This window comes from Haemaphysalis longicornis, unplaced genomic scaffold (genome assembly GCF_048455015.1).
Source record: "Haemaphysalis longicornis isolate Haplotype H1 unplaced genomic scaffold, Haemaphysalis longicornis Haplotype H1 scaffold_10, whole genome shotgun sequence".
NCBI classification, from domain to species: Eukaryota; Metazoa; Arthropoda; class Arachnida; order Ixodida; family Ixodidae; genus Haemaphysalis; species Haemaphysalis longicornis.
In genome coordinates, this window is record NW_027526204.1 from 69,588,851 (window position 1) to 69,611,167 (window position 22,317).

General features: G+C 47.8%; 1 protein-coding gene across 1 annotated transcript in view; it reads right to left on the reverse strand.

Annotated features, from left to right (window-relative positions):
• The window catches only part of LOC144158687 (uncharacterized), a 29,707-nt gene extending 13,437 nt beyond the window's left edge, over nt 1-16,270 (reverse strand). Inside the window, exon 1 of the mRNA XM_077689730.1 lies at nt 15,836-16,270. The gene's annotated coding sequence lies outside the window, so the exon portion shown is untranslated. The remainder of the gene's footprint in view (nt 1-15,835) is intronic.
• Between the last annotated feature and the right edge of the window lie 6,047 nt (nt 16,271-22,317).

The following is a 22,317-nucleotide window of genomic DNA, read 5'->3' on the forward strand; positions in this document are numbered from 1 at the left end:
GTCGCAATAAGTCATACGAAGCCAAGACAAATAACAAGCAGATCCGCCACGATCCATACCGCAATTTGTCCACAAACATGGCGGCGCGCGGGGACGACGCCGCGATGAGCGACGTGAAAAAGGCTGTCGCCGAGCGAACGTCTCGCTCTCGGACCATTGCGTGCGTTCGTTTGGGTTTCCCGCGGCATTGCGGGCGCGCGCATTTTCCGTCCCCATGCCGACGGCAGCCATGTTGAAATGGTTGAAAGTTGGAAAAGCCGGGAACCCATGCGGTCACACTGAAAGCGGAAGTAATTCATTCAAAGTGCTCAATAAAGCAAGCGAAAGCTTTTAAAACAGGCAAGATCAAATAAAAAGTGGCAAACAATAAGTTTCTTATTTTTTTAAAGACATTTTTTTCTGGTCTTCTGCTGTTGAGAGTACGCAGTTGGTCCGAATTCACAGTAGAATGAGTTCTCTGGACTCATTCGGTACTGAATGTCATTCGCAGCGAATGTCATTAGACTGAGCCCGTGTGACAGCAGACGAATGTCATTTGAAACGAATCTCATTCGTCTAAAATGACATTAGGTTGGCGCGTGTGACAGGGGTATTAGTGCTTTGTAGGGCCCTAAGTGTTTGTTCAGCAGCGAACGACGTTTTTTTCACAGAAAAGGTAAACATTTTTAGTCAAAATTTCAATTCTCCCGCTAAATCGTGCGTTTTCGTGACATCGACAACGATGTTTAACCAGTAAGGCCTTAAAACTAAGCTTGCTGACCAGGGCTGCTCCCATCTCATTGGTACCCATTGAATGATCTAGTTAATCACCCACTTTCATAAATGGCGCTGTAATACTGCTAAAATGGCAGTTTTTGGTTATCTTGTTTATCGCCCACTTTCGCACATGGCGTGGCAATACCGCTGAAGTTTCAGTGTTTGCACTTTTCTTCTGGCCAGACTTCTACACCTGCCGTATCTTTATTATGGTTCACACTCATCGTTTCCTAAAACTTAAGCTATGACTCCACAAGCATGGTCACACAAGCGACCATGGCGCTAGTGTCAGTTGGTCCAGCGCGTTCGACGGTAGTGTTAGCAGTGTCAGCCAGCAAAGTGCCGCACTAACTGCTTCTGTGTTTACGTATTCGTTCACAACTCTAATTTTAGATCCCACAATTACTGCTATAAAAAGAATGTACCCTATATTTAGGTGCAAATACCTCGTTCGGCAAGCTCATAAGCCCTGCCTAATTTGCGTTTGATTTTCCCAGACTCAGCCAATCGCAAAGCAGGGCTGATGACATCATAGGTTCTGTTGTGGGGAATGAGCTAGTGGGACGCAGAGCCATCCCCTTTTTTCCTATTTATGTAGCTTATTCGAGAGAAGTTTGCGTAAAAAGCAGTGTGCGTATAATTCTAACGAGGCAATCTTTCAAATGAACCAAACTTTTGTTTTGTCTGTATGACCCCTCCAAGCCTGTGTTTCCACTGCAGTAGGAGCAAGCAACTTCTTCCTGCAGCAGAGAAGACCAGACATGCTGCTTGTGTAGATTTACTTCTGGAGTTAACTTAGCAGCCTGTTTGGTGTGCAACTTGCTCCGGGTTGATTGCTTTATTATGTTGCTATGAGAATCAGAAGAGGCCATTGAGTGTTTGGTTTGTGATCTCACTTGCCATTACTCAGTGCTGTATGCTGTGTTGCAGACTCAACAATGATCTTCCAGTATAACAGTGAGGGTGGCAGGAGCTATTTCAACAATCGATTTATGATCTCATTTGCCATAGTGAACCGAGCCGTGTGTTGTGTGATGGTGACTTAGGGATGATTGCCTTGATATGTAGCTATGAGAATCAGGAAAGGCTGTTGCAGTGCTTGTTTTCTGATCTCATTTGTACCAAGTGTGGTGCAGGAATTAAGCAGAATAAGTGCAGTTGTAGTGGGGTACTGTGTGGCAGATGTGTTCAAGCTGAGTCAAGGGGTTCACAAATTCACTTAAAGCAGAATCACTTCTGCCGTGTGTGGCGCTAGGGCTCCTTGTGCGACAGCACATAAACAGCGACAAACGCAAGTTTCACCTACAGGAAAAGACGCTACTTCCGAATTTTCACAGTGAGTCATTTACACTGTTTGGGCATTTATGTATGTATGGGATGCAGAAACAGTCGCAAATTAAATGCCTACGCAACAGCATGAAACTGAACATTGTGTGTCCATGTGGCTGATTGAGCGAAGTTGTCTTCTGTAGCGTTAAGAACAAATAAATCTGCTTTAGTGTCTTATTGCTCATTTCCTTTGTTCTGCATAATTCAGCAGTGGATCTGTTTAGCTTTCTGAGGCAAATGTGACTTCAGTTACAGCAAGACCCTGGAGCACTCCGCCTGCTCAGGATTCGGCTCAGGACCCTCGAGCCCTCCGCCTACGCACTCATCCAGCTTTTCACCACAAGGGTGAAGAGCCGGTAGATTACACTGGTCACCGTGATGGGTCGGTAATCCTATATGTTGCCGGCATCTCCACCTTTCTTGCGAACCAGGTGCACGTGACCGCACTGCCAGTCAGCTGGAACTGGTTCCCCCGCAATGACTGTGGTGAAAATGAGGGCCAGTGTGACGCGGACCACATCCTCTGGGCTTTTTACCAAGCCCGCCGGCATTGCATACATACGCTGGGCTGTGTGCGAGCTCATTACAGCAAGTGCGTGGTCCAGCAAGAGCCGAGACACCCGCCAGTTTCACTCGTATGTATCCATGATACTACTGTGTGGAGTGGACTCTTCACACCGCTCTTTATCTGCATTAGACGGCAGGGAGTCGTACAGCTGCACCATGTGTCGGGTGAGGTGTTCCACGATGACTCTGAAAGGCTCGTCAGTTTCATCCCGTAACTCCGGTGGGGCAGGTTTTCGGTCAAGAATTGACACATATGCCCAAAACTTTTGGCTCTTTTGCCACCAAGCAGTTATTATGGATCGCTGCTGGGCGTGGTTGTGAGCTGCGATTTTGCGTCGTACGACCTGCTGCATGGTCCGCTTGCAGGCCAAGTATTGTTCCTACAGCATCTGGCACCAACTTGTGGGGACTGCTGCCGTCCCCGCGATCCCATGCTGGTGATAGGCTGCCCGACGAAGGTTCAGAGCTGGTTTCACCTCCCCGTCCCACCAGCCTCCGTGCCGCACCCCCCTACGCGAAGTGGAGCGGATCTCATAGGCGTGAATGTAGCACCCTAGTTTCCCCGTATATTGTTTGTAGCTCTCTGGCAGTGTAGATGTATACGAAGCTAAGATGCCTGCGCGACAGCTTCGTCGCAGAAGTGGGAAGAAACCGCCGGGAAGGCTCATGCCATTCCTTGCGCCAATCCCTCCGAGCAGGTTTAGTGAAGGTCACTTTTATGCGGCTGTGATCGCTAGTGGTCATGAACTGTCCTGCTTTGTCAATGTGGACGTGCGGGACATGCCATGCCAACTTTTGGGACACTAGCGCATAGTCGATGCAGGTGTGGCTGTTCCTGGCGCACCACGTGAATTCACCCTCACAGTCTGGTCGGAGGTTGAGCATCTTGAGCAAAAGCTCTTAAGCACTCAAAAGCAAGAGGTCCCCGTTTGGATATTAAAAGCCATCCAGGGGCTGGATGGGGCCTTTGAAATCGCCCAGTAGCAGCACTTCTTTATCTGCTGCGCTGCGGTCTACATCCTTGGTCATACACTGCATAACTTGCGCATTGCCCATGCTATGGCCGTGGTCGACTGCAAGGTAGGCAACCTAAAGTTGTATACAAATACAGTGCCATCTAATGAATACTGATGAATACTAAACTAAAATGCATTGCTTGTTTATTTTTGTTTCAGTAAAGATACACTATATGTCCAAAAGAAGCAAGCTATTCCGTTAGGAACATTTTGATGGGTTTGTAAAACTTTTTGTATTGGCTCACAATGGTTTTTAAGCCTCTGGGTCATTAATTACAAAATTACATAGGAAAGCAATCAGGAGAGTCCCCCTTCAACTGGTCATGAAGGTCAAATGTAACTTAAATTTGAAAGAACTAAACTTTGGTGCCCCACTCAACCAGTACAGCCACGAAAAACGATTTTTAACCTAAAAAATGCATGGAAATAAGGCACAACATTCCAATTTCGAACTACAGTGACAAAACATGGGCAGGAGTGACATAATTTGAACCACAACTAGGAACCGTTATCTGTGTGCGAACTGCTTGATAGCGTCCAAGTAATATGATCAACCAGAACTAGTGGAGACCCCCGTACCTTCACCCAGCTATGTGGCTTGACAGTGGCTTTGGTCAACACCACCAATCTCTACAAGATTATGCGACATAATACAAAAATTACCAGATAGTGGCTAGATGTTGCCACTGTTTCATCTGTTATCCTTGATATTGCCGCGAACCATGCATTGGGTTTGTTTAAGTTTTATTTTTACCGCCCGGCCGTTCCAGGCTGTGTTATCTGTGTGCCAAGTGAAGCCTGTGTTGAGTGATTATTTTCTATGCCACACTTGTTACCTCTTTTGATAGGGAGAGTGCTTCGAAATAACATCACCAGCCTAGAATAATCTTCATTGATGTACAGTGTTCTCTATGTAATTTGATAGTTTGAGAAACACCTGTGCCAAAAAATAATTACCCGCTGAGCGGACGCCGCAGTATTCGATTCGCCAACACCAGTCTGCGCACGTCACTTTGTTGACTGCTTTTTCGTCGCCTGTGTATTCGTTGAGTTGTTAGGCAAGAACAAGTTCGCTCCGATAAACTTGTTTTACCTTCAAGTCAACTGGGTCGTCTTTCTCTACGTGAAATCTGGTAGGGGTGTGGGGTACGCACCCTTTATGCTTCCTACACCTTTTGGAAGCCGACAAGCCAGCCCTAGTTGAGCAAGCCGCCGACTTCAAGGTTTACCGGCCGACTTTGGTCTCCTACCAGAATGAAGTAAGAGAAAGACCGCTGCAACCTACAACATGGCGCAACAAGCCAATCCTCCCATCGTCCTGTATCAGCACCAGGAACCACGATTGTTTTGTGGAACCCCTGGTGAAGACCCTGAGGACTGTTTGGAGAAAGTGGAGCGCGCAATGATCTTTAACAGGTGGGATAACGAAGAAACTTTCTGCGACGTTTTCTTCTATTTAGAGGATACAGCCCGAACTTGGTTCGAGAACCATGAAAGCGCCCTAACTGAACGGACTGTAAAAGCGAGTTCCTTAAAACATTCCCTACCGTCGTGCGGAAGGAAGGAGCCGCACGTTTATTGGAAACATGCACGCAACACCCCATTGAAGGGGTCGTAATCTTCGTTGAGGAAATGAAGTGATTATTTTGACGTGCGGGCCTAAAAATGACGAAACAAAAAAAACTCTGGTTTTTGAGGCAAGGAAAGAAGCAAGAACTCTTTCCTTGCCTTATCTGCAACCCCTCTAAAACGGTGGCGGAATTCCCGTCTGAGGCTGCCGCAATAGAGAAGACGCTGGAAATTCGTACAATGCAGTACAACTGCCCCACCAATGCACTAGTTTCAGAAACGATCAATGCTGGAGCTATTAGCTCCAACACTACCCAGACAATCCGTGCAGTCGTCAAGGAGGAGCTTCAGAAACCTTTGCGAACGACGCCGCAACCTCGAGTCGCTGCCCTGACTGACGTCATCTGAGAAGAGGTTCAACGGGTGCTGGGGATTCCTATGCCATCCGAAGCACCCCGTGAACAACAAGCAATGACCTAATCCGCAGCTGTTCGTCGAACCCGCCCTTCTCCAACTCGTTGTCAAGAGGCCCCACCGTGCCGCCGTGCACTGTCACATGCCCGACTCCTTGTAGTCCAAAACCAGATGCCGAGGAAAAGGAACACATGGCGAACCCCCGATAATAGCCCACTGTGCTACAACTGCGGAGGGGCCGACCACATCTGCCATCGCTGACCCCACAAGAGGCTCGGTTTGCGAGCGTTCTTCGTTGTTGCACCATGCCCCTACCCGGTCAGCACCTTACAAAGAATACCTTACTTACAAAGAATACAAAGAAAGAAAGGTCGAGCACGCTTCAAACGTTCGCTGTCGCCCTACCCATACCGATCGCCAAGCCGTCGAAACAACGCAGACTTCACCCGTAGGAGATCTAGCCCACGCAGGAGAAACTAAAGACAGCAACTTCTGGGGGTGAAGTTGCACAATGGCGGAAAACTAAAACCCTCCAACGACTCCCCGATTAATGGAATTCATGACATGCCCTCAGTCCGACAACCCAATCTAACCCTGAAGTGAGTCCCGAACACAACGACGACACGGCGCGATGCGTACCCAACACGACCAGGCCTGCCACTGAGAAGATGATGGCAATGCGTCATGCCCAACCGTCAGACGCACAAGCTGAGATACAATGCCCCGATGCACCCGGAGCTCAAGGAAGGCGGCATCCGACGTAGAGGTGTCCATCGATGGCTTTGATGTAGTCGCTCTCATAGATAGAAACGGAGCTGATTACTCTGTAATGAGTGGATCATTTGCATCTAGGCTGAAGGAAGTTATGAACAGATAGGACGGTTCGCACATACACCCAGCAGGTGGCCATCTTGTAATGCCAAGTGGAATGTGCAAATTACACATTACCATAGACGGCACAGTGTACCCTGCTGCCGTCGTCACTTTGCCCAACTCCTCCCACGACGTAATTCTTGGAATGGACTTTTTGATGGACAATAAAGCCCGTAACTTTTTCTTCCGATCAATCCATTACGCCGGAACCGAACCCTGAACATTTTGCTGCTGTAAGGGCCGCTGATGATCACGTCACCCTGCCACCACGCGCAAGCTTGATGATCACCGTCCACTGTGAAGATGTTGTCCCTGACATCAATGCTATTGTACAGTGACCAAAGTTTGCTTCTCGACCACGGTGTCTCCATCGCATGAGGCAATGTGCGCTTTAAACAATGCAAATCCCATGTTTTGGTCACTAACTTCACTGAGGAGTACCAGCATCTAAACAAGGGCATTGCAATTGAGCTCCTCGAAGAAAAGAACCAAGTGCCATGATCACGGTTGTCGACTTCGAATGCGCATGCGAAGATGGTTTCAAACTTCCACTTCAACATGAACCCCGGCGTTCCTGCAAAAAAACGGCACAAATTATTGGCTTTGCTGTGTCGCTACAGCGAGTGCTTTCCGTTGAACTCAAAATTATGTCCGACACCTCTAGCGAAGCACCAAGTTATAACTGAAGATGGAGCCTGACCTACCCAACACTCACAGTACCGCATCTTCACACTAGCGAGAAGTTATCCGGTGGACACAAGTGGAAGACATGATCAGGGACGGCATTATACAGCGATCGAAAAGCCCATGACATGCGCCGGTTGTACTTGTGAAAAAAGAGACAGCACATTATGGTTCTGCAGTGACTACCGGTGACAGAAAAAAATCACCGAAAAGGACGTTTACCCCTTGCCACGAATCAACGACGCCCATGACAACCTCCGCCATGCGAAGTATTTCTCCTCGATGGATCTGAAGACAGGCTACTGGCAAATTGGAGTCGACGAGAAAGACCGAGAGAAGACTGCATTCATAACCCCGGACGGCCTATACGAGTTCAAGGTGATGCTGTTGGGAATGTGCACCGTGCCAGCAACGTCGAACTTTCGGTGACTTACGACGAACACCTTGCAAGGTTGGAGTCTGTACTCAAAGCCATTCGTACGTCGGGGTTAAGGCTGAAGCCTGAAAAGTGCCACATCGCATAAGTTGAACTCAAGTTTTTGGGCCACGTCGTCAACGCCGCAGGAGTGCTGCCTGACCCGGCGAAAACGTCAGCCATTGGCGGTGAGCGCGAACATAGGCGGCGCTGCGAAGCGCGCCTCCGTGACGTCAGCTTAGGGATTCTCGCATTTTTCGTCTGCTTCACTCAGGATCGCTCTCCCTGCTGTTTCTTTGCGCTCGGTCAACATCTGATGATTGTCCCCACCAGAATTGGCGTGTGGGTAACTTTTTATCATAATAATAGGCTTAAAATCGCATACACTAGCTCATGGTGTCAATTAAAGTATAGTTTTGGATACCGCTACGGGAAAAAAATTGCCGGCGCCACCCCATTCCTTGCGAAGCCGGTCCTGTGCAGAGCGCGAAGAGTCGGAGCTAGGCGTCAGCTTCTCATGTAAGCATTCGAACAAAAGGAACAGTCAGCTGCTAATAACCGACAACAGCGAAAATGGAAGACCAAAACAAATTCTAGGCCTTCAGGGCTGTCGGCTTTGGCATAAGGATTCCCGGTAATCATATGTAAGGTAAAACAGTTTTTGCAACCTTGCCGAACCCTCGAACGCGTTTTGTCACATCACTTTACGTTGTCAAGGCATGAACGTTTGCCAGCATGCACTATAGACTGCAAAAACTGTAGGTTGAGTTCCAAATAACCCAGTGTGTATATACGCGTGCGCTGACTCTATACCAGGCATCTAACCAGTATGGAGGTTTATTGAGCAAAACGAGTCACGTCTTCGTTAAATTTATAGTAACAAATATATGTTTGTTAAGCCCTGAAGGGATCTTTCGGAACATTTTGCACAACCATATCTTCCCGATATTCGGATATGCGTTATAGGAAAACTACACTCAAGAGGAGGATGAGGATGAAGGGGAGGAGGGGAATACTTCAACAATTAAATCGATCTGGTTAGTGGGCCGGGTCCTCAGTCGAGGACAAGAGAGTAAAAGTAATTTTCTTCATATCATAGAACGCCATCCCGAGTAGAATAGGATTTGTTCTTCGCGCCTGGAAGGGTTGAAAAGCAATGAAGAGCTACTTGGAATTCTTCTTCGGTTTCGAGTCTTGTAATATATGCAGGTATACTATTTTTACGTTAGTTAGCGAGTATATCATGCCTTCAAGACCGTAATCATGTCATCATTGTTCGAGTTGAGAGTCAGTTCGTTATGATAACGATAGAAATTCGGAGCAAAAACGCCACCTGCGAGTACTGTGGACCACGTTGTTTCGGGCGCGATTGCGTTGGCGTAGCACAAACTTTCTCATTGTATTTGCATGTGAATAAACAAAGCACGCTGCGGATATGCACCTTCTTGCACGCAGCTGTAATGAAAGCCAATTTGTGAAGAAGGGAATGTATGCCATACAAAATGAAGGAAATATCCACACGACCTTTGTGAGGCTCCCAAACATCCCGAAACCTCCTAATAAGAAGTTGGTGATGGCGCAGAAAAAGTAATGCATTGGGCAGAAATAATCCGATAGAAGACAACAACGAAAGAAACAGAAGAAAGCCGCTTTATTTCCTGCTGTGCGATAAGTGTGTAGAGGCCGCTGCTTCGGTACGTAGTATTAGACTGTTGAGTCTTCATAGGAGCACCTCAAAAATACTGCAGGGAAGCCTACGCATTTTGAATACTTATCGAGAAGCTCTCATCGCTGATCCTCGAGAATAAGCAAGAAAGGACGAGTTACACACGATCTTCTGACGGATACTCTGAAGAAAGTTGTTCTGTAGCTCTTCGTGTGTTGCAAACTTAGGGGGGATACAGCTTCAAATTATTCAGATGCGTCAGAAGCTGGCAAAATAACTGAGTCGCTAGAAATACGCTTTTTAACGCGCTACAGCAACGAAGCGGGCGATTTCTAGCCCAGACACTGTTGCCCCTCACAAGCGGAGTGTAGCAGACGACAGCGGCGCGAATCCCTAAGCCGACGTCAGAGCCAGGGGGCGCCACTCAGAGATCTCACCGCCAATAGCGAACTTCCCAAGACGGAAAGACAAGAAGGGCGTGCGAAGATTTCTCGAACTGTGCGCGTACCACCGTCGCTTCGTCGCAAACTTCGCACACATTGCCGAGCCACTCCCACACTTGACAAAAGATAGCACCCCTTTCAGTTGAGAAAACACCCAGGAGGAGGCATTCTGCAAGCCGCAACACCTGCAGAGCCCGCCCATGCTCGTTCATTTTGACAAAAACGCTGAAACGGAAGTGCACACAGACGCCAGTGATGTAGGCTTGGGTGCCGCCTTTATCCGAAAGCCAAGCCATTGCGAAAAAGTAATCGCCTATGCCAGCCGTGGCCTGTCGAAGGAAGAGAAAAACTACTCTGTTGCAGAGAAAGAGTGCCTCGCTATTATATGGGCCATTTCAAAATTTCGCCCATACGTGTATGGCAGACCGTTCAAGGTTGTGACAGACCACCACGCGCTCTGTTGGCTTGCCAATTTGAAGGACCCCTTTGACCGTCTTGGGTGGTGGAGCTTCCGCCTGCGAGAATTTGATGTTACAATTGTCTATAAATCCAGCAAGAAACACTCCTACGCCGACTGCCTGTCTCATGCCCCCATCGACCCACCACCACAAGACTTTGATGAAGACAGCCCATTCTTTGTAGTCATGACGGAGAGCGACCTAGCCACCCAGCAGCATGCCAACCCAGAGTTACACGTCATGATGAACTACCTCGAACGATGCAACGTCGCCGTGCCTAGGGCCTTCAAACGCAACTTACCAGCATTCAGCCTCAAAAACTCCGTTCTAGTGAAGAAAAATTTCAACCCCAAAACGAGAACGAATTATCTTCTTGTCATCCGTGCAGACCTTCGCGACGAAATTTTGGAAGCGTCCCATGACAACCCGTCTGCCGGAAATCTCGGCATAGCACCCACACTACTGGAAAAGTCAGGGCCAAGTACTACTGCCAGCGACAAAAAACGCCGCCAACGAGACCCGCTGGACTTCTGCAGCCGATCGCCGTCCCATCAAGCTTTTCGAACAGATTGGAATGGACCTTGTGGGCCCGTTCCCTACGCCACGATACGAGAACAAGTGGAATGTCATAGCGACAGACTACATGATGCGCTACGCAGAGACCGCCTCTCTTCCAAGAGGGACAGCTCAAGAAGTCGCGAAGTTCTTCATAAGCCAAGTGGTGCTGCGACATGCAGCCTGTGAAGTCCTAATCACGGACGGTGGAACGGCCTTTACTGCAGAGCTTATTCAAAGAATCTTACGCTACAGCAACACAGATCACCGAAGAGCAACGGCGTACCAGCCCCAAACGAACAGACTAACGGAATGTCTGAACAAGATGATCGAGGATATGCTGTCTGTGTACGTCGGCGTTGAACATAAGACTTGGGACGAAGTCCTCCCGTATGTCACGTTTGCGTACAACACCGCTATCCAGGAAACTACAAAGATAACACAGTTTGAGCTTGCCTACGGAAGACGGCCGACTCCGATGCTTGACGCCATGCTTCTGCTTGTATGCATTGGGTTTGTTTTGTTTTTACCGTTATCTGCGTGCCAAGTGGAGCGCATGTTGATTTTATTTTGTATGCCGCACTTGTTATCTCTTTTGATAGGTAGAGTGCTTAGATGTGATGTCAGCAGCCTAGAATAATCTTCTTTGACCTACAGTGTTTCGATGTAATTCAACAGTTCAAGAAACACTTACGCCGAAAAATAATACCCGCAGAACAGATGCCGCGGTATTCAATTTGCCGACACCAGTCTGTGCACGTCACTTTGTTGAATGTTGTTTTGCCGCCTGTGTGTTCATTGAGTTAAGCGCTGACCGCATGGAGCGATTTTTCCAGCGACGCGACGAGACTAGGATCCGCAGTCGCTGATCCGAAGTTGCTCGCCGAGGCAACCACATGACAGCGACGGCTCAAGCGACTGAGGACAGCGATTTCAATGTTGCCGCTCTGCGCATAGTAACGCGCTTGGTACACTGGTTGTTTACAAACATTTTTTTTGTTCATTTGTCATAAAAACCATGACTAAAAAGTATTACAACCTTCTACCTTGCTTTTTGCACTTCATTGCATCTCTAAAACTGGTTTGGGTTAGCGGTAGCACGCGCTTTCCTTTCTGTGCCTCGTCTCTCGGCTCAACATGAACGCCGTGAAGAATTCGCTTTCTTGACGTCGTTTTTGCCACACGGATCTCACCCAGTGTGTGCGGGAGCCTTCTTGCTTCTGCTTCAGCATGTACTAGAGCACTGCACGGGCCGCAATTTCCAGGCCCGGCCAGACCCGGCCCGACAGGGACTTGGCCCAGGCCCTGGCCCGACAAATTTTTAAAATGTAAGCCCGAGCCCGGCCCGAGCCCGACGAATTTCTAAAAACTGAGCCAGAGTCCGGCCCGAGCCCGACAAATTTCTAAAATATGAACCCGGCCCGAACCCGACAGAATTCAACAAAACGAAAAAGGCGCCTCTTTCCTGCCAGTTTTCCTTTCTCAAATTGTGCCTGGCGTATATTCTGTTTACATGATGATGTACCAACTAGCTCGCATCGACACATTATAAACATAAACTCGAAGAAGTTTGCTGTTACCCTAAAAGGCATCAGCAAAAAGCCAATACTACTTTGGATTTAAGTTTCTTTTAAACTTGGACCGAACTTTGTACAACTTTAATATTCTCACTTATAAACTGTATTTTCAGCAGTTGTTTTTGCCAGCAGCATTTGCCACTTCATTTGCCAGTCTTCGAAATCAAGGCACACCGAGGATACCTTAAACGATTCCGAGCAAAAGGATAATTTTTTAGTCTTGCAGTTCTTCAGCAGATATTGCGCCTTTCGTTGTTTGAGCAGACGATGCGTCAGGTTTCAGCACTTCTTTTTTGTCTTTTCCTCTAGTTAAGTTGGCTGCATTATTTCATTTGCACTTCTGTTCTTTCTTGCATTTATTCATGGTTTTAAAATAATTCTTACCCGAAAAATTATGGGCTTTGCTTCAAAAATGGGTCCTTCAAACTCTGCACACAGTGCAAAGTCCAGGTCACGTTTTTTTCTGTTTTGTTTCAGTTTGAAAAGCAGAGGGAAGAGACAGTCATGTTGTAGTCTATGGCTGGAGAGCCCTTGTTTTCTAGCCCGCTTTCTCCAACTCACGCTGATGGGGCCGAAACGTTTTTTTTTTATTGATGTGAAGGTTTTTTAAGTGCAATAGTCTTTTTTTCACATCTTTTAATGGCGCCGTAGTGAATTAGCCTTTCGCTTTTTTTTTTTTTTGTTTTCACTTAACCTGACAGATCAACAAGAAAACATTTTGTTGTCAAGAATTTAGCATTTGCGACACAGGATTGCCGAGCCTCAGGGTCTGCCCGGGCCGGCTCGCGCCGGCACGGCTTGAACAAATTTTGGTTCAAGCCCGAGCCCGGCCCGGGCCCGAGCCTCGGGCTTTCGGGCCGGCCCGAGCCCGTGCAGTGCACTAGCATGTACACAAGCTTTGCCATGCAAAGCTTTCTTTGCCAATGCATCGCAAACGCCGTCTGCGCGAATCTCCCTCCCGTTCTCTTCCAAAACCGGAGGTTGCGTGCTTACGCAGGAGCTCTCCTATTGGCTAGTTGCTGAGGCCACTTCCTGGAGGCGAGCGACTATTTCTGGCGACCCAGAACCGAGCAATTCGACGAGCGACTAGGTCCGCGGCGAAAAGTAGTTCGTCGCTAGTCGCGTCGCTCCCCAAGTCACTTGCAAAATCGCTTGATGTGGTTGGCGCTTTAAAGGAACACAAGTTCACTCCGATAAACTTGTTTTACCTTCAAGTCAACTGCGTCGTCTTTGGCTATGTTATAATATCAAAATTACCCATTCGAGCTTTGTGCCAATGTTAACTGGACAAAGCAGTTTTTTCTAATGAACCAAACTTGTATTTTGTCTTCATGGCCCCTTTAAAACCTCCTGTGGGAAGTTAGGCAGTTTCCACCTCCTGGTTTGTAACTTAAAGGAGCCATGAAGAGAAAATGCAAGTTGGTTTTATTCGAAAGATTTCGTGTTTTATAGTGCCCCCAGCGCTTGTCCAGATACAAACGGTGCTTTATTCACTGAGAAATTAAACAATTTAGGTTAAAATTTTGATTTTCCCGCTCAATCGTGCGTTTTCGTGGTCCCAAGTGACATCACGGGAACCGACCGCTCTGCAGCCTAGAGTACCTTCATTCACGCATCCGCCGTACAGGGTAGAGACACGTAACGCTGGCGCCGCCATGTTCGTTTGCTCGCTCGCCGCCGAAGCAAGTCATTGTGTCAAAACCGCGCTAAAATTATCGCCGCAACGCGGTTTACTGAAGAAGTTTGAATCATATTGTCTGTTTCGCGTTGCTAGGTCTCGTGGGAAACGAAAAGAATAACGCGTTGAGCCCGTTGGCCCAATTGCGGCGGCACGGGACCGTTCAAAGGTTGTCTCCACCCTGTAGCGGTGTTGGTTTGTTCCCGCGTTTCTTTACGTTCCGTAACCTAGATGGCGCCACCATACCGTGGCAAGCGTTTGGTTTGTTTTTGCCTGCATATAAACCTGGCTTGTTTTTGTTCTGGGAGAAAATATTCGTTCCCTGAAACAGTGCTCGCTCGACAAATGGGGTCACGTAAGACACCGTTGCTTGCGTCAATCGGCCAGTGTCGTCTGAGACAACCCCAAGCCCCATAGTGCTGTGCAGCTAAACCAAAGCATGCTGTGCGCAGTACGAACAGCAGAACGCATCAGTACTTCTATGTTTACATGTGCTTTCGTAACTTCCACTGTTTGTCCCATCATTCCTATTGCTTTGTAAAGAATGTGCCCTAAATTCAAGCGCAAATCGCTCGTTCGTCTAGTTTGTAAGCTCTACCTAATTTGCGTCTGCTTCTGCCAGCCTCCGCCAATCGCAGAGCTTAGCCCATGTGACATCACAGGTTCTGTTGCGGGAAATGAGCTGGTGGGTCGCATGACCATTCCTGTTTTGCCTAATTATGTAGCTTATTTGAGCGAAGTTTACGTTAAAAGTGGTGTCAGTATGATTCTAACGAGACAATCTTTTGAATGAACCAAACTTGTGTTTTCTCTTCATGGCTCCTTTAACACCCCAGTTGCGTTTCGTGCACAGAACATTTTGATTCCATGTGGCGACGATTACTCCTCATCAAGCAGACTCCACGCGAGCTCTGGAGTTGTGGGGGAGACAGCTCACGTTATGAACACTCGTCAACGCTGCCAACGCTGTGATTCAGCTGCGACCTCAGTTTATATCTGCAATTAAGCCAGCTTCAGTAAATATGTGGGCGATGCCAAACCTTAGCAGCTTCGTTCTCAGAGTTGCGGTGACAAGAAACAAGCCAGAACGAAAGTGGCAGCTAATCCGTTAGGTTTTGCTTTCATTGTTTTAGTGGTTTTCCTCGCCTTTGTGGGCAGTTGGGTGGTCCTATAAACGTGACAATCGGCATTATTCGTATTTATGAACAATGAGCATCACCAACAGCATCAGAACATCAACAGCAGTTGGTCGTGCATCTCCCTCTTCCTTGGTGTTCGTTTATACTTCAAGCTGATTCCCTTCGAAGATGTACCAACTAGCACAGACCACAGCAAATCAACGTCATCTTCGCAGAATAAAGAGCCACAAGAGCATCAAAGATGGGCATTTTGCCAAGAAGGAATCCGATGACTGTAGGGTTTAATGCACCCAATGAAGCTACGTTCGAGCTGTGATGTGCGCCGTAGTGGTGGGCTTTGGATTAATTCCAACCCCGTGGGAATCTTTAGCGTGCGCCGAAATCTCGACATAGGGGCGAATTATCTCGACACAGGGGCGACACGAGCGAATTCTGGAGGAAGAAACAAGCCCTCCCCACGCTTATGCTCGACTTCCTCGACAGAGATGCGGGTTCGACAACCGTTCACGCGCAATCAATAGATAGCTTTCCGTCCAGTAATGCTTCTTTCATAGGCACGCTTATGTTTTCCTTTGAGCGAAGCTCCTGCGGTAGTATTTGGTGACACTTTTATGAGCGGTGAACGACATTTTATCTCAGAAAGTGGGCTTGGAATAACTGTAGCCGGTTTAATGGCCACGTGCCGAGCAAGGTTACCTGAAATCGGTATTCCACTGTAGACCGTCAAGGCGTGATCAATCGCTGCTCGGCCACGACGATTCCGGCGTCTGCGGGGTGCTGCTGCTGTACACGCCCCTTCACTCGGACTGAAACAAACTGCGGCCGAAGGGTAGTCTTCAATTGGAGAAACACGGGTCGCCGCTAGACAGGAGATGCCGCATCCACGACGACCGGTCGGACCGAGCTGCTGAGAGTTCCACCCCGACGCGTTGGCTCATGAGGCCTCTTCACATGCACAGCGAACACGAATCCGGCCGCCGTTAAGCCCTATATCGTGAGATGATACTCTCAACAACACTCCTCCGCAGAAACGTTGTCGTAGCTGTTTCACGCGAACCTGATCGCGAGAACAAAAACAGTTCACGACCCAAAGCAGAACAATACCTCCCCTCTGCATACAATGAATGCCAGCCGTATAAGTTTGCAAGAGGTAGTCCAAACGAGGGCGCCACATTCAGAGGCAAATTGATGGCCATGTTGGTGTATATGGTGTCCTTCTAGCTGAGTTATACGGTCCTCGGCGCTGTCTGCTACGCTGTGGCGTCTCTGTCCGTACGAACCACGGTGTAAGAATATTTAGGTGTTGACACTGCGCGCGGCGGCGCGGCCAGATCTTGTTCGCCGCTCCATGCGCTTCTCCGGAACGCCGGCAGACTGCGCCCCGCCACGAGGGCCTGTCTGCTCGCCGAGCTGCGCTGGCCATAATGCAGGTTCAGTGGGATCGTTCAGTGGAGCGGCGTGTACGTTAAGTTTTTCAATTGCAGATAGGCACAGACGGATTGAAAATGCTGTCGACACCAAATAATTTTGCGCTACTTTCATTTTTTACTCGCTCAAACTGCAGCAGTGCGCGGAACAGCATCGAGAACGCGGCAGTGCGGCCCTTCCGAGCTCGTTGTCGAAACTCTTTTATTGAAAATAATTTTTTTCGCTTATCCGCGCGACTCCCGAGAGTGTAGTTACTTTCCCGCCTTTTAAAATAATAGGCTGTCCTAAACGCACACGCTCGCCCATTTGGGCCGATGAGCCTACACGTAGCATAAAATGTTGCTTGAGCAGCGTACATCGCCGGAGCTCGCCGTGTAGAGAGCAGGGACGTAGCCAGAGGGGGGGTTTGGGGGTTAGAACCCCCTCCGAAAATTTTCCAGGCAGCCCTCGAGCCAGACTTAATGCCCCTTTCGGCAAATATCCTCCATTCCGATAACCCATAACCCCCTCCGAAAAAAATTTCTGGGTACGGCCCTGGTAGAGAGTATGGTAAAAATCGTCCAACTGTGGTTCTTTAATGTGTCCAAAGACGTCAGTGACGTTTCCGTATTTCGCCTGTATCAGAAATGCTGCCTCCGTAGCAAGGAACACAACCCGCGCTGTTTTGCTGCGTAGCGGGACGCCTTCGCCGCTCTACGCGCGAGGGCCTGGTCCGAAACGAAACCAATACTACATATGCAACATTTTAATGGCTAAGGCTGTGCAGTGCTACCTACTCGACGCGAAAATAGTGAAAATTTCCCAGGCGTTTCTCTATCAGGCTCATTTTTCACGCCGCGATACCGACAGTGCTGAGCGGTTGTCTGTCTCGCGGAAACACAGGCATGCACGCGCAGATGTAAAATACTGCCGCGACTCTAAACAGGGATTGGCGGATGTCAGTGGAGAATAATTGCAGTCGGCGTGGTAAAGCGACTTGGTGGACCACAAAGTTGTCCACCGAATTTAATAGGGTCAGGGCGAATTATACAGCTTTACCAACATATGTTAAACCAAAATGTACAGCGGGTAAAAACTGGCCCGAGGTGGCTGTCTAAACTTAACCCCACCGCTGCCTTGGCATACGGCATGTGGTGTGCCTGTGTAAATGCTTCTTTGAAAACACATGGAAGATACCGCCATCGGTAGCCTCAATAATTTCTCATAAATTTGGAAGATTGGGCTAATTGGTTCTTCCGCACATTTTGACTAAAAGAAAACTGCACGTAGACAAGGACGAAGTAAGGAAAATACAAGAGCTCGTGTTTGTGTTTTCTTTTCTTTGTCCTTATCTATGCACGGTTTTTTTGTCAAATATTGCAGAAGCCTCAATTATTTTGTCCGGGGGCCTTGTGACCTCCAGACTTTTGATACCGTGAGATTTTACTGATCAGGGAGCTCATTCGAAGCACATAAGTGTAACACTGTCTGCGGCATCAGCGAAAGAATGGAAATGGTGGCGATGTGCTGTGCGATGTTAATGGCACCCTGCAACACTTTTTAAAATTTTTCGAACTCTTAAATGCTTGCAGAACGTAGTCACCCAACACACGCAGAACTTAGGTTAGGGGGTCGCAAAGTACCTCAGCCAAAAAATTACTGCTCTATGCCCATCAGATAACCTGAACTCGCTCGAAAGATTTTTCTCCCTTTCCCGGCATCTGCTGCGACGAGCAAATCACGCAGTGTCCGCTCCGTGCTGGCGATAACTATAGCTTTCGCAGTGGTTCCAGAAGGGAAGGAAAGAGTGAAAGCGCTTATCTAGAGCGTTTCAGGGTCCCTTTAATAATTCCATTTGGTCGTAATTTGGAGCCTTCCATTGTGGTGTATTATTTGCAACAGTGGCGTATCGAGAATTTATTTTTAAGTGCAATGCACTTCTTAAGCGACCCTGAACCTGCGTCCACCGGCGATGTCCGCATCACATACCCACGTGGGGGATTGGCAAGGAATCTCCTCGTCTTCCTTGGTAACGGGGGGAGATGGGCGCGCGCTGCGTGGCCGCTGACATGGCACATACCCACGTGGGGGATTGGCCAGGAATCGGGCGTGAGAAGGGCTAATGCACCCGCTTAAAGGAGTACTGACACGAAATTTCAAAGCTGAGATCCGCTCTAGCAATCAAGTACAACGACAACACAAATAGGTGTCTGTGAATAAATGCATCTTTTTTTCTTTGTAGTTGTGTGTGTGTGTGTGATCTCTCTTTTGCGAACATTACCGAACCGCGCAAATTCAACTCGTGCATTCGCACTTTCACATTCTTCCCCTCGGGGAAATGCGGGGAATTTTTGGTGGTTAAACGCCACAGGTAAAAAAATAAAAAGAAATAGATCCTGCGGCGAAACAATAGTCGTTTTTCTGCTTTAGTAATGCCTAAGGGTTATTTGTTTCGTCGACAGTAATATCTAAACAAAAATACGTGTACGTGCAGGACTCCGAAGAACCATATTTCTGAACAAACCAACATTCCTGTTATCTTTCTTTTTACATTTTAATATAACAATTCGGCGTTTTAATAGCATTGCTTTGTCTACGCCCCTGATTACCCATGTATGCATTCAGCATAAGGAGGACGTGGAGGAGGAATAACTTTATTTCTCTATTAGTAGATAAAAAAAATGTATTGTTCCACGGAAGCCAAAACAGCCATTTTCTGTAACACATTTTAACTACAAGTCTCCTTTATGGCTGGAGAAAGCACAATTCATTACAAGTTGCCTTTCACAGGAACTTGCCATCGGAAAAGCACACGGGCCGCGACATCCGCGCACTGCGTCGGCTTGCTCCACCGCGTGAGTTCCACAACGATCACTGCGGCTGGTGCTCCAGTGATCGTGGCGGCGCGTACCCGGTGGCGAACACAACGCGGACGCTGAAACATAATTTCTACTCCTCGTGATTGACTCTGGCAGCAGAAAACACCGAAACACAGCTTGAACGACACGGAAAGTCAAGCACGCCGCGCATCCGCCGCAGCTGCGCCCGCCACTCCGCAAGCGCTAGCCGGCCCCTCATTCGCAGCGCCCCCGCGCCGCTGCGGTCTGCGCATGTACTAAGGGCGAACACGATCTGGCCGCGTTCTCCGCCGCGGCAGCCGGCGAGTGTCAACACCTAAATATTCTTCCACCGTGGTACGAACGCTTGAGTTAGCGCTTGTTACTTGCGTTACTCGTGGCGCCGGAGATTTACTAAGCGGCATTTGGTGTGCCGTTCCCTCCGGAACGTCATATCTTTTGAGTTAATTGGTACATTAATTTTTGATTAGGTGAAAGTAATCGGTCTTGACTTTTACCAAACGGGTGCGTCTGCTGCATCCCGGGGCTTCCGAGCCGATTCGCCCCGAACTGGCTGCTGCGCCCCACGCAAGTTACGTACGTCAACAAAAAAATTTCGTATTAGAGAAGGCTTCGTGCTGATCATGGCTCTGAGCGAGTCGTGTCGGAACGTTCCGGGAGAGTTATTAGAGGCGTATCGGCCGACCCAGCTGGGTCTTGTGTGCAACTTTCGCGCTACCAAAAAGAGGACCCGTCTCGCTTCGAATAAACTGAGCAAAGTGTTGTTCACCACCACAATATTCAGATTAGTTTCTTGTATCATGTTTTCCAGAATCATTTTTTTCTGGCGTCGCAGCTCACTAGTAGAGATCATATTTGTGAGGTTATAAAGTTGACAAAAAGTTGCATTTTTTTTTATATATATCGACCAAGAGTGATCCTGAAATACCACTGACACATAAAACTTTTGTAATGATAGTGAGGCCAATTCTTTTCAGTACAAATACGCCGGATGTTGTTACAAAATAAATGTCTCAATAACAATTAAGTAATAATTTAGATTATGCATGATTAACACAGGTTAAGGACCTAAATGAACATCTGAACTGTTCAAATGAACCGGTTCACTTCAGTGAACTGAGCTGTTCTGAGCCGCTCACTGAAGTGAACCCTTTTGCCCATCTCTAGTTAAAAACTCTATTAAAAACTCTAATTGCAACGTTGTCCCAGAAAACAATACGAATTTATCTGCAAACCCTACAAATCATGGGCGGCATAAAATAATAAAGCTATTAAAAACCTATTCTCGCAAACACGAACAAGAATTAATGTATACATCACTGAAAAGCCAATCCTATCCCATCGGATGCGCAACTTGGAAAATTCCCGTGCGCGCGTAAACCGCGTAAACATTTCCTTGCTGCTCTCGTTCGGTGTGGTCGTCGTGGTAGGGATCCGTGGTGGCAATGTTCGCTGGAGCATTCTCGATAAGTACTGGCCACGCAAACGTGCTCGTCTGGTCTTTCGCTGTTTTACAGTAGAAAAAAAAAGCATCGCGCTTTCTCTTTTGTGTGTGTCTGTGCGCGTGTGGTAGCAGCCTTTTGCTGTCACGAGCTAGTTTTCCCGAGAGGTACGTGTTTGTACCGCACATGCGAAGAAATGTAAACACAATCCCTCAAGCCCCCCGGCAGGCTTTTATTTCAAGGCGCGCATCTTGCCTGAGAGCGAGCAACGTGCTTCAAGTGATTGTTCCGCTGCCTCCGATACCGCGCTCTACTATTCATGACAACACCGCTGACGTTTCCCCCATGCAACAAGTTCCGCGGCTTTGTTGTACGCGTGACCATGTGCCGATCACAACTGTCCTAGGAAGCGGTTCAGGACGGCATTTCCTTCGGCAGCAGATCTTGCTAGGATAGACAGTTTGTCACGTGCGAGAACAAAGCAACCTGCGCCACCCACGCGCTGATACGACAGCGGGCTGCAAGCAACAGAAGGAAAGTCGGGCTCCAAATCTTGACTCTCCTTGAACTAACGAGTTGTTTTCTCAAGAACAATCTGAATATGCAGATTTGTTTGGACTATTCGAGATCATTTTAGACTGTTGTCTGTCAGTGAGGACGAGCGCGACTTTTATCCCTTCGCCACGAGCGATTTGTTGTGGCGTGTTCGTGCTCAAAAGGCAAAAACCTTCGAATGGTTCAAGCTCGTCATTGTGAAATGATTCTAATGTTTTATTTTGGTAATTGGCGAAAGAATAAACTATAAAAATACTGCAAATCACAAATTGGCGAAAGAATACACTTTAAAAATACCGCAAATCACAAAGCTTTTTGGGCCATCTTTCAGTAAAAGACAAGTGACAGCCTTTTGTCATAACATGCTACTTTCAACACTGAAATGTGCAGGGATGTTTATTGGTAGTGTCTATTATCCCCGGCAACCGTGAGAATTACCGTCAGAAATTTCTCACGGCAGTTGCCGCTCATTGGCTAGGCAGGCTACGCGAAGATTCTGCAGGATAAATATTCCCTAAAAAGCCGAGTTTGCAGCTGCCCCTGTAGCGCTGTGGTATAGTACTTGGTTTTAAACTGGAAGGCTCAATGTCGATTCCGTCAATGTATGTCATGTTTTTCGTTTTTTTTTAACTTTCAGAATTTTTCTGTCATCGGGATTTTGTTCATACTTTTTTGCTCTGGTTTTACTATATTAAGAATTCGAAGCACAGGACTTCTAGAATGGGTCAGGAGTGAGACAGCTGCGCATATTGCGCAGTTGTGATACAAATTTGTTTTTCTGCTCCAGGCTGCTCCAAAAGCTTCAAAATTGCGCCAACTGCTCCAAAACGGTCTGAGAGCCAAGGATTTCAACCCTCCCGTCAGTATCAGTGGGGAAAAATGCTTACTGGGAGGCCTGCTTTTCCATCATCTGCAA